Source organism: Mauremys reevesii, linkage group 27 (assembly GCF_016161935.1).
Source record: "Mauremys reevesii isolate NIE-2019 linkage group 27, ASM1616193v1, whole genome shotgun sequence".
Lineage (NCBI taxonomy): Eukaryota > Metazoa > Chordata > Testudines > Geoemydidae > Mauremys > Mauremys reevesii.
In genome coordinates this window covers 3,543,712-3,555,630 of record NC_052649.1, presented here as the reverse complement: position 1 = coordinate 3,555,630, position 11,919 = coordinate 3,543,712, and the positions used below count along the sequence as shown (strand labels likewise).

Here is an 11,919-nt window from a genome sequence, read left to right as displayed (position 1 = left end):
CTGGGGGGAGCACCAGAATCAGAAGTTGTAGTCCCTTCTCAGCTCTGCAGCTGACCTGCTGCGTGACCTCAGGGGAGTTACTTTGCCTCTGTTTCTCTTTCCCAACCCTTTATCTGTCTGGGCTGGTGAGACTGCAAACTCTGTGGCAGGAACTGTCTCTGACTGGGTGTGGGAACACCGAGGCTGCGAGGCGATATTAATAATACATAGCAGTGCTGTGGCCGACTCCCGAGTCAAAATAATCCAGGGTAGAAAACGGGGGTTCTCAGCCTTTTCCATTCCATTATGACCTCCTGACATCTATTTGCACCACCTCTGGAGCCATGGCCCCAAGGCTTAGAACCCCTAAGATAGAATATATATATATATAGAGAGAGATCTTTCCTGACTCCCTCCCTTGCCATTTTCTCTGAGCTTCCTAGCGCCCCCCAGAAGAAGACACATCTCACTATCAATTCCAAGAGAAACAGCTGTACCTCTCTCTTCACGTCAAAATTGGTGTCCCTACCACCGGTCTCTCCTGATACATTCAACTCTTGCTTGCTCTGTGTTTGCACACTCACTTCCCCTGGGCAGGAGGATCTAGTGCTCAGAGCAGGGGACGGGGAATCAGGATTCCCGAGGGCTAGTCCCAACTCTGCCACTGAGCTCTCTTTGTGGCCTTGGGTATGTCACTTCATCTAGCTGTGCCTCACTTTCTCTGTGTGTGGGAAAATAATATGTAGCGTCCTTTGCAAAGTGCTTTAAGTTCTTTGCCTCTGTAAATCACCCAGACAGCGAGAGATCAGTGCACTTGCCGTTATGGCTGAGGGCTGTATGAATGCAGGTTCCTCGCTTCCCCTGGGCATCAGCACCGAGGGGCTGATTCTCAGTTGCCCTGCACCTTGCATAGTCATTTGAGCCATTGCAAAGTGGGAGTAAATTGATCCCATTCTGCTTGAGTAGCATTTTGCACTCCACCTGCACTGGTGTGAATAATCCCCCTGGTTCAGGGCCAGGGAGAATCGGGCCCATGGAGGTGACGTGGCAGCAGAATCCGAGAGATTAACGGTTGTACCTTCTCCTCCTGCTGTCTGAAACATTTACTCTCTGTCAGCCTGGCTTCCTACAATTAACTTAATCCCTGAGCAGCACAGTCGGTTACAGCCCTAATTATTATCACCTGTTTTATATTGTAGCTCCAGGTGTTGCTCCTTACAGACTCACCCAACATGGCAATGGCTTATGGGCAGCGACCCACATCTCCTGTAGCCATTATTCTAACTCCTATGCCAGCTGCTCCTAGCCCAGGCCTCTTCAATCAATCATCTGAAGGAGGTGCTTGTAGAAGGGCCTCTGGGTATGTGTCTAGGTTCTTGCATGGTGCTCATCTCTGTAGCATGTGGGCACCTTGCTTGGAGACATTAACAAACTGAGCTTTGGTATCCTGGTGAGATCACTCTTTGGTATCCTGCTGAGGTGCAGGCACAGGTAAGTGCTTGCCAGGATCAGCGAAGGAGGCTAGAGGGGACGCATGGTCCAATGGTTTGCACACTAGCATGCAGCTCTGGGGGGCTGGGTTTACTTCCCTGCTCTGCCACAGACCTCCCATGTGACCTTAGGCAAGTCCCTTAGCCTCTCTGTGCCTCAGTTGTGCTGCGGGGTGATAGCATGGCTCTGCCTCACAAGGGTGTTGTGAGAGGAAATATGTTAATGATGGTGAGGTGCTCAAAGGCTGTGGTGATGGGGGCCAGATAGGTACCATAGAGAGACGATGAACGGGCCGTGGAGACGGAATTGTTCTCAAGTGAGGATGGGACACTCACGCTTGCCAGGAAGAGTTCAAGCACTACTACACCTATCACTTAGCACCCTAGGGCTGGGGATAGGGCACGGGGTGAATACTCCTTCTGTTAGCCTCCCCCCACCCCCAAGATGCAACTCAAACTCCACCTGGGGAGAGTTTTAAAGTCAGAGACACATTTAAAGATCTGAGGGGTAAGAGAGGCGATTGGGGTAGAAAGGGATGGGAGAGGAGGTGGCAGTGGGGGGAGAGGATAGAGAGTAGGAGGGAAAGAGGGGATGCTGGGGGGGGACAGGAAACATCTCTTCATTCTGTGTTTGTACAGCACCTTGCACTGCAGGGTCCTGGTCCGTGACTGGGGCTCTTCGTGTGATCGCAATACTAAATGATGATGATGGGGCTGTCAGCAGAGGAGGAGGTATATATAACCCCCTCCTCCTTCCCCTCTTTGTTCCTTCTATGAATAAATGCTCCTCTGTCCTGGAGCGTTTACTTCCTCTCTCTCTCCCTCCCTCCAACGCATTATTACTACCCCGTCTCTCCCTATAAAGTCTTCTCCGAGTGCTCTGACAACCAGGAAATATGGCACAGTGAGCTGAGACCCCAGCAGCTGCCGCTGACACCTTCCCCGCCATGTGCCTAATGTTAAATATTGACCGGTGGGGCCCCCGAAGGGATGATCATTAAAATCTTTCCAAGGCCTGGATGGCTCAGTGAAATCAGCCAAAGGAAAGGAAAGCCCAGGAGGTTTATGAAAATTGGAACGTGCAGCAGTCATTTAGCTAAGGTTAACTTTTCTGTACAGAAGAATTAACCTGGGTGTTTGTGACAAGAGTCAAGGGACCACATGCCATGCATGGGAACCAGTGAGTCAGTGTGCCCCTTCTCACCCCCCCCCCCAGCACAGATCTTCTTCCAAATCTGATCTGAACCTTTGAGGTTCAAAGAAAGTTCAATTTTTGTGCATCATTTTTCACCTGCCGGTTGTGACTGGATAAAGAAATGAAATAACAATGGGAAAGGCTGTTTCCCTGCTGGATCAGAAGCAGGAAATCTTCCATTTCCCAGTCCATGCAGCTAACAGATACTTTTCAGCCCGATAAACTTAATTTAGTCAAGGAGAGCAAAGAAACAAGAAAGAACAAAAGTAAAGTCTCCAAAAAGAGAGCACAGTGTTTGTTCCTCCTCTCTAACTGTCTGCACTGAACCAGACACAAAATGGCTGCTGATCTCTGCAGCCAGCATAGTCCACAGAGCTGGAAGAGCACAGTACAAAGAAATAGAGCTGTCTCAGTCACATAGTTATATATACCACAGGGAACTGCTGAAGTTCTGGCAATAGAGGCTGCTCTTGGGAGAATTCCAGCCCAGAAACTTTCTTGGCAGCCTCAGCATGAAGAACATTTCCTTCCTTGTCTCATATTGGAGAAATCATTCCCCAGCTATGCCTGCAGTCAGTTTCCGGAGGAGACTCAAACCCATAACATGAGGCTATTCCTGAGTCAATACCAGGGAAGGGGCAAAATGTCTCTGTAATTAGATTTTTCTGGAGACTAATGTTTAAAAAAGTATTTTTTTATTATACAAACTGCAAACAAAATACCCTTTTTACCTGAATAGCTTACTTCTATTAGATGTCTTTTCCGAAGAAGGTCCTAGGGTGAAATCCACCCCTGTGCAGAGGAACAGAGGAACAGCCACCAGTTTGGCCGAATACCGGTGACTGAACTGGGGAACCTCCAGAGCTGAAGAGGGTGAGCTAAAGAAAGAAGCCTGTTTAGCTGGTTCTATAACAGACACATATCTCTGTAGATTGGGCACAGAGTGGGAGCCTATTAACACACACTCAGTAGTGGGGTTTCACCAGCAGAAGCCAATGCATTTAAGATTTATAGGGCTCCATGCACCACAATTGTCATGCTAAAAGCTTGCATAGAGCCGGCTGCTATTTTTTTTGATGAAAAATTGTGGTTTCCTCTAAATTAACTGTGGGGAAATGTCAGTGCCAATGGTATTTCTCACTTTTCCAAAGCTGCATTTTGAACCGAAGCACTGCCTTTCAAACGAATGTCAACTTCCAGTGTCATTTTCAGCTGACGTGTCCATTGAAAATGAGACATTTTGGTGGCAGTCGGCATTTAGTTTCCATTAAAAACAGATCAAACTGTTTCAATCGAAAATGTTCAAATGGTTTGTTTCGACATTCTTGAATTGAAACATTTTGGAACGTTCCGGTTTGCAAAACTTTTTTTGATGTTTCGACTCTTCATCCCAATTCAAGACAAAAACGAATGTCGACGTTATTTTCCGGCGCTAGTCAAATTTTCGAAAGAGCCGAGGTAGAAATTTTTAAGGGCTCCGCACTCTGAACTGGCCCTTCATTTTCAAAAGACTTCAGCTCCCACTTAGACACCCAAACAAGGGCCAGATTTTCAAAAACACTCAGCACCTAAAGATTCACCCAACGTTCTGAGCTCTTTAGAAAATTCTGGCCCCAGGAGTTAAGTGGTACCTAAGTGTTTTGCTGGCCTTCTTCATAGAGGTGAGTTTGCACGCCCAGAACTTTAACGGAATGGGAGTTCTGGGGTACACAAGGATTGCAACGTTACAAATATCATGAGTCTCATGATAATTATTGTTTTCTTTAAAGCCCCAGCTCCTGGAGTCAAGTGGATATGTGATTATTTCAGCCTTCATTCTTAAAGAAAAATTAAGTTTTTAGCCCTCGTGGCTGTGGCAAAAGCTTCAAAATGTGACCCGAGGGCACCCTAAAGGCTCAAAAAGCAGAAGGCAAATACAGAGAACACCAAATCTATTGTTTGTACATAGTCTCATGCTTTTAAAGCTAATCTCATGATATTTGGTGAGTCTGACATGATTTTTGGAACATTTGGGGTTGGCAATACTTGGATTGCAAGATCAGTCCCTTATTGTGGAAGTATTTCTTCTTTAGGAAGTATTTCTTCACACAACGCACAGTCAACCTGTGGAACTCCTTGCCCGAGGATGTTGTGAAGGCCAAGACCATGACAGGGTTCAAAAAAGAACTAGATAAATTCATGGAGGATAGGTCCATCAATGGCTATTAGCCCGGATGAGCAGGAATGGTGTCCCTAGCCTCTGTTTGCCAGAAGCTGGGAATGGGTGACAGGGGATGGATCACTTGATGGAACCTGTTCTGTTCATTCCCTTTGAAGCACCTGGCATTGGCCACTGTCAGATGACAGGACACTGGGCTAGATGGACCTTTGGTCTGACCCAGTAGTGCCGTTCTTATGTTCTTATTGTGATCTGAAGCAGATCTTCCTTACTGAGTTCTCATCAGACTGGGGGCTAGTGAGGAGCCCATAGGGATGTGTGTGAAAGGTGGCGGTCGGTTCCTCTCTGCTACCAGCAGGAGTTGCTTTCAACAGAACGAGGTGCATTGAAAGCCCTGTTAAAGCGGAGCGTCTATGACAGTGTGCGTGTGGAAAGCAGAAGCGTCTGGTCCCTGTAGGAGGTGCTCTTGTGGGGTTGCCTGAGACATTTCAAGGCTGAGAGAGCAGAGTGGGTTGCTGGGAGGGATCTGTCTTGTTTAAAGGAAGGGGAGATCTGGGTTTCTTGGAATGCTCGCAATTTTTTCCTTGCTAATCTTCAAATATAAAAACACTCCAGTCTCCCCTGTATTTTTCCATCCCTGTTACCCCCGTTATCTGTCTGTGCAAAATGCTGGCAGCTCCAGTTCACTTGTTAAAAGTCAAGGCTGGCGACCGAGCTGACGGCCCGGTGATGTGTCTCTCCGAAAAGGGAGTGATAAAGGAGACACAGCTCCTGATTCCTGCTCCGTCTCTGAAGTGAATTTCACGTGGGGGAGAGAAGGGAGACAGCCAACGCCATCAATTAGCCTCAGTGTTTCCTAATGGGACCCTGATTTATCTTCTGCCTACTGTCTGAACTAATTGAGTTCATTCCACTGGGTGATTCATGCCATGGAAATGGGTTCCAGAGAACACGAGACCTCAAGCCACTTCAGCAAATCCCCAGGTTTATTAGCCAGGGAGCCTTAATGCTTTTAAAACCAGAAGACTTTCAAAAGGGCACATTCGACCCGGAATCAATCAGTCACTGACAGTGGCCACGGCTCAGGTTTCAGCCGAGCTGTTGGGCCTCGGAGAAAGTTTTCCCAGCTGCGGCCTTGAAGGGAACAGGAAAGGGTGAACGAGGGTGTTAGAAATGGGTGCCTTTGAGATGGTGACCCGCAAATAACGAGAACACCTGGGAGACATGGAGTGAGATTTTCTAAGAGTTTAGGGGCAGACTTCCAAGGGCTCGGCACCCACAATTCGAGCTGGATTTTGAGAACGCCCCTTCCTGATAGCAGCTCCCCGTGGGATACCGGTAGCTCGATTTTCCTAAATTGCTCCGCTCCCACCGTGCACCCAAGCGCTGTCGGGAATCAGGCCTTCTGTGAGTAGGCTGGAACCGAATCCTGAAATGAAGGTGGTTGGATTCTCCATGGTCCTGCACCATTCTGCCAAGATGGTGTAAAATGCTGCCATTGTGATTTTGAAGAATAATGAACAACGTACGGCTGGCTGCAATTTTTTTCATGAATGCTTTTTTTTGGATGAAAAATGGTTTTTTGACCAAAACAGTTTTTTTTTTAACAGACAGTTGTTGTTTGGGTCAAAATGTTTCAGGGTTTTGATTTCCCCACCCCACTTCCTTGCCTTTCCCCCACTAACACCCCCTCGTTCCTCCGCCCCTTTTCCTGTAGTGTCCTGGCCTGGCCGAAGGGAGTTTCTTTGGGTCCTTTTTAACTTCAGCATGTGCCCAGTTGGTTTGCAGAATCAGGGCCTGTGGTAAGAAATCCTGATTCTTAAAAGCAGAACTGTTTGCATATAAAACTTAGCAGGCCCCTAGGGTCTGTTCCTGTGAGGTGCTGAGCTCCATAAACCCCCATTGGTAGCAGTGAAGTTGAAGATGCTGAGCCTCTAACAGACCCTTTTACCAGGATAAATGTGTCAGATCAGACCTTTAGGACACACCCCAGCAGGTGATTGCATCCCCATCCTTGACTCATAAGCTTGTGGGCTGACTGCTCCCATCCTCCAAGATATTCAGGTGCCTAACTCCTATTGATTTCATGATGCCAATAGGCACCTAAATATCTTGGCGAATCGAGGCCACGGTGTCTGTGCAGATTTGTTTGTACACACTTGTGCACATCTGCTTCAATCCCGTGCTGGTTTGTGTGCCTACACGGTGGGCACCAGCATCCCTTTTTGTTCACACATGCCACATTTGTGTTTGTTTGGACCAGGGATCGGCAACCTTTGGCCTGTGGCCTGCCAGGGTTAAGTTTCCCGGTGGGCCGGGCCAGTTTGTTTACTTGCCGCGTCCGCAGGTTCGGCCGATCACGGCTCCCACTGGCCGCAGTTCGCCGTCCCAGGCCAATGAGGGCTGTGGGAAGTGGCGCGGGCTGAGGGATGTTTGGACACTGGGCCGAATCCGGACGTGCCTATGCAGTCCTTATGAAATCACGGGGCATTTGGCATTCGAGTATAAACTTCAGGGTTTCGCCCATTTGAGTCTTGCAAACCCCATGACACTCAATCCAGGGTATTTTTCAGCAAATCTCATGGGCAGCTCCGTTTTGCACAGCTTTACATATCTCCTCTTACGTCCAACTTAGCCAGGAGTGAGTCATGTGGACCCAAACTTGTCATGAGACTAGGACCAAACTGGGAAATCGGGAACAAAGCAATGCATGAATTGGTCCATCTAACCCAAGATCCTGTCTGGGTCATTGGCCAGCACCAAATGATTTACAGGAAGGTGCAAGAACCCTGCAGTAGGCAGATATGCGATGATATGTGGGAAACCCCCCAAAAGGTCTCATCCTAACCCCTACTCTCTAGGGACTGGCTTAAGCCTTGAAACATGGTCTCCCTGTCAGTACTCTTGCAGTTAGCATTAATCATGGATATTCTTCTAATCCATACAAACATCCAATCCTGCTTTGAATCTCACTAACTTTATCCAGACCCTTCACAAAAACTGGAGTGCTTCACTAGTTTCGTAATGAAACCCTCATGATCAAACTTGCTGGTCTTGGGGGAACCTCTCTCTGAGCCCCTCTTTTTTGTTAGCCCCAGACCTCAGTCGATGTCAGCTGCGGGTGCCCCCAAACCCTAAACTGAGCAAATTTCCTTGGCCTTTGTTACGGATGCTTGACACAACGCCACGCCTTACGGGCTTGTCTATGTATGCATCCCGTGTGCACATATAAATATTCATTCATGAATACGTACTGCATGTGCATAGGAGGACAACTTTGCCAGAAGCTGGGAATGAGCGACAGGGGATTCATCACTTGATGAGTCCCTGTTCTGTTCATTCCCTCTGGGGCACCTGGCACTGGCCGCTGTCGGCACACAGGACACTGGGCCAGATGGACCTTTGGTCTGACCCAGTAGGGCTGTTCTTATGTTCTTAACTACATGCGTAAAAGCCGTGGGCCAAATTTGGCCAGTGACCTAAATGGTGCTGCAGCAGGGGATTGCTCGAGGGTGGAATTGGGCTGCTTGTTTGTGAGATTATTCATTTGTGAGTGCATGCATTGTGTATGTGTGTGTGGGGGGGAAAGGTGGCTCGTGAGTGCATACGGGAGGTGTGGACGTGCTCGTTTATGTTGTGATGTTTGTTTTTGGCCGGAATGAGCACGGGGCAGGGTTTGGGTAGCAGAGACTCATAGGCTGTAAGGTCAGAAGGGACCATCATGATCATCTAGTCTGGCCTCCTGCACATTGCAGGTCACAGAACCTCGCCTCACCCATTACCTCTGGCTGAGTTGCTAAAGTCGTCAAATCATGATTTAAAGACTTCACATTACAGAGAATCCACCATTTGCACTAGTTTAAGCCTGCAAGTGACCCGTCCCCATGCTGCAGGGGAAGGGGGAAAAAAACCCAGGGTCTCTGCCAATTTGACCCAGGGGGAAATTCCTTCCCTACCCCAAATACGGCGATCAGTTGAACTCTGGGCATGTGGGCAAGACCCACCAGCCAGACACCAGGGAAAGAATTCTCTGTAGTAACGCAGAGCCCTCCCCGTCTAGTGCCCCGTCACCGCCTGTTGGAGATATTTGCAGCTAGCCGTCGCAGATTGGTTCCATACTATTGTAGGCAGTAATGTATAATGGTTTGTTTGCTTTCCTCATGTCTCAGGGGTCCCAGCGGAGTCTGAAGACATGGCCTCATAGCCCATGTATCCTGCCCCTGCTGCTTTAACCAGGCTCTGAAGGAGGGTGTGACAGTGAAACTCCTCACTGAGATCCTGCAGGACAGTGGGCCGTAGCATTCACACCATAAAGACTTTAAAGCCTTCAGCACCAACATCAAGGGAGGAGGAAGAGCCCCCCATAAAGGCATCACAGCACTCAGCACGCTGCCCACTGAGAAGCCCTAAGGAATCTCTAAAGTCACTGCACGGCTAATGAAGCATTTTTACTGAAATCTCAAAATCTCAGAACATTGCTAATTGCAAAACAAATAAACTTGCTCTCTAATCAGGCCTCCTGCCAAACCACTGACTAAGTTAGTTGCCTCTCTCTGAACTTTTTTTAGTTTAGCAATGTTCTCATTAAGGGTGACGTGAATAGGACGAAATGGCTGTTTCAGGGTGACCCGAATGGGCTGCAATGGCTGTTTCAGTGTCTCCAGAACTGGATGCAGTAGCTACTTTAAGATAAACAGAATGAGATGTAGGTTTCTGGACATGAATCTACCTAGGACACTATAATATTTTCTATTTTATATCCCATTGTAATGCAACCTGTTCCTATTTGCCTTTCGCAGCCATTGCACATTGAGCAAACTCTGAACTTGTAAGCATCTTCCGTAGATCTTCTCCCAAGGATGTACTGGCTCTTGTAGAACTCCACAGCATACAAGGGAAACCCAAATGAGTTCTCCTCATTGTGACATATTTGGCACTTATATTTTGCCTTGCTTGGTTAGCCAGTCACTCACTTTGCCTGAATTCTTTCGAAGCCTTTGGTGACTCCATCACACTTAACAGCTGCTTGATGTCATCTGAAAACATCTCTCTTTAGAGAGGATAGAGGAGAACTCCCAACACTGATGCCCGAGGCAGCCCAACTGCAGAATCTCTCTCATTCCACATAATAGTAAGTAAGGTCTCATCAAGCACCATGAATGAATTTGAGATTGAGCAGCTGGCTGCAATACAGGAACACGAGATAGGTGCATATGGGATCAGACCGTATCCTTGAACTTGTCACTCCAGAAGTCCAACGCTGAAACAGAATCCAGGAGCACTGTTAGAACATGGTTTATTCCTATCTATACTGCTAGCACTGGAGATAGACCTATTCTAGGGTGACCAGACGTCCCGATTTTGAGGCGTTTGTCCCGCATCCCGACCAGAGTACGGTTGGGACACCATTTGTCCTGAAATTTTGTTTCCTGGTCTTCGGCGGCAGTTCGGCGGAGAGTCCTCCAGTCGCGGACGGTCTTCGGCGGTATTTCGGTGGCGGGTGCTTCTGTCTTTGGCAGCAAGGTTTATTACCCCCCACTGAAATACCGCCGAAGACCATCCGCGACTGAAGAGCTCTCTGCTGAATTGCCACCGAACTCTCAGACTGGTGAGTATTAAATAAATAAAAACGCCCCGACATTTTCCCCTTAACATCTGGTCACCCTAGACCTATTCTATTCTGTTCAGGTTCTTAGAATGCCCTCATCAGCATAGTAGCCAAGCACTTTACCTGATCATCATGTTATTGCAGCATTAATGGGACCTTATTCCCGCTTCGATTGCTCACTTCTATCTCTCCTTTACTCCATGCTTCCCCCAGGACTTGACCTACCACTCACCCTGTGGTTGTTACATTTCTGTAACAGTGTCACGTGAGGGATCTTGCTAAAAACTCTCTGGCATCCTGAGTAATTTACATTCGCCCATTCCCCCGCCTTCTCTTTATTTGTTTACTTTATTTGTTTGAGAATTCCAGCAGGGTTAAAAGGCAGGATTCACCCGGCAGAACCATTGCTGGCTCATCCCCATCAGTTTATTTTTATCCAATTTATCTTCATTAAACTGATCTTTATGAAGCTCTCAACCAATTTCCCAGAGCTGAAAAGTAGTTTATTGGCCTATCGTTGCCTAGGTGCCCGCCCCCGCCACTCCCTGCCATTGCTGTTATCTTTCATTGGTACATAAATCCCAAACTAAATACAAAGCTAATAGGGAATTACTGTAAAACTCCCAAGTTTACACGATACACTTATGGAAAGTTTATTAAAGAGATCTTGCAACTTCATATGGCGATGGGGTGGGGGAAGGATTCTCAACTGCAGAGGTGGATCAGAAGCCAAACCCCATATCTGGCCACCGGGGTGGATTGTTAGGGTTAAACAGAAGTGCATTGGCAGACATGGAAGGGAAGTCTGCAGCCCATCTTGAACCTTATGGTCCCAAGAAAACCGGATATTTCAACCCTGGGGAACGGATGGCTTCTGTATCAGATACTAGTGGACAGGTTCTGCACCCACCATCACCCGCCACTGCTGCTAGCTGGTCCCCTTGATGGCAGAGGAGCCACTAAGCGAATAGGCCTCAGAGACACATCTCTACTCTCGTGCCAGTTCAGGGTTGAGGTACAGCGGAGGGGCAGCGTGGAGTAAAGAAAGACATCCTGCCGCTGCCTATCCCATACTTGTCCTGTGGGAACACAGAGGATTCAGTCTTCAGTCACCTTTTCCCAGCACTAAATGCACTTTAAACAATGAAAGGGGGAATAAGATCTATTGCGATTCACAGCTTCCCATGGGCATCGCTCACTTTCCAGACCACCTTCTGGCCTGTCTTTAGTTGCCTAATAGCAAGACAGCAGGATGCAGGGAATAGAACCCAGGAGTGGGGCATCAGCAGACCTTGGTTCTATTCCTGACTCTGACACTGACGAGTCATTGCCTGGATCTGTGCCTCAGTTTCCTCATTTGTAAAATGGGGGGTAATGATCGCTACCTTCCTTTGTTATTACTTATACTGTGGTAGTACCCAGGAGCTCCAGGCATGGACCGGGCCCTGACTGTGCCAGGCACTGCACTATCACACAACAAAAAGCTGGC

General features: G+C 48.0%; 1 long non-coding RNA gene across 2 annotated transcripts; it reads left to right on the top strand.

Moving 5' to 3' along the window:
* The first annotated feature begins 1,345 nt into the window (after window positions 1–1,345).
* Window positions 1,346–9,375, top strand: LOC120392269. 2 transcript variants are annotated; one of them, XR_005591631.1, is made up of 4 exons: window positions 1,347–1,470; window positions 2,109–2,201; window positions 3,404–3,537; window positions 8,992–9,375. It is a non-coding gene; the product is annotated as an uncharacterized LOC120392269 (long non-coding RNA). The 2 variants fall into 2 exon arrangements; XR_005591632.1 differs by lacking the exons at window positions 2,109–2,201; window positions 3,404–3,537 and having other exon boundaries at window positions 1,346–1,470.
* The last annotated feature ends 2,544 nt before the right edge of the window (window positions 9,376–11,919 follow it).